The following is a 345-nucleotide window of genomic DNA, read 5'->3' as shown; positions in this document are numbered from 1 at the left end:
TTTTTTTTTTTTTTTTTTTTTTTTTTTTTTTTTTTTTTTTTTTGTATAATATTGAATTAATGTGATGCATCTTTTTTTCATTGATTTGATGCAAATTAAATTTTGTTATGTACGTCGTAATCGCATTCAAAACTGTAAAAATTCAAGATTTTCTACATGAGTGATAGCTTTATTATATAAACATAATTTTTAGAATATATATGTTAGCATCAAGATGTAATGTATATTCAATTTCTTTTAAGCAAACTGTCAGTACGAGGGCAAGTCAGTAAGTTCTTAGAAAATCTGTCGGCATGCTGCAGTGTCATGTCACATTACTTTTTGACAAGTATCATCTTTCAGCTG

This window comes from Trachymyrmex septentrionalis, unplaced genomic scaffold, assembly GCF_001594115.1.
Source record: "Trachymyrmex septentrionalis isolate Tsep2-gDNA-1 unplaced genomic scaffold, Tsep1.0 scaffold277, whole genome shotgun sequence".
NCBI lineage: Eukaryota > Metazoa > Arthropoda > Insecta > Hymenoptera > Formicidae > Trachymyrmex > Trachymyrmex septentrionalis.
Note: the sequence above shows the minus strand (reverse complement) of the source record.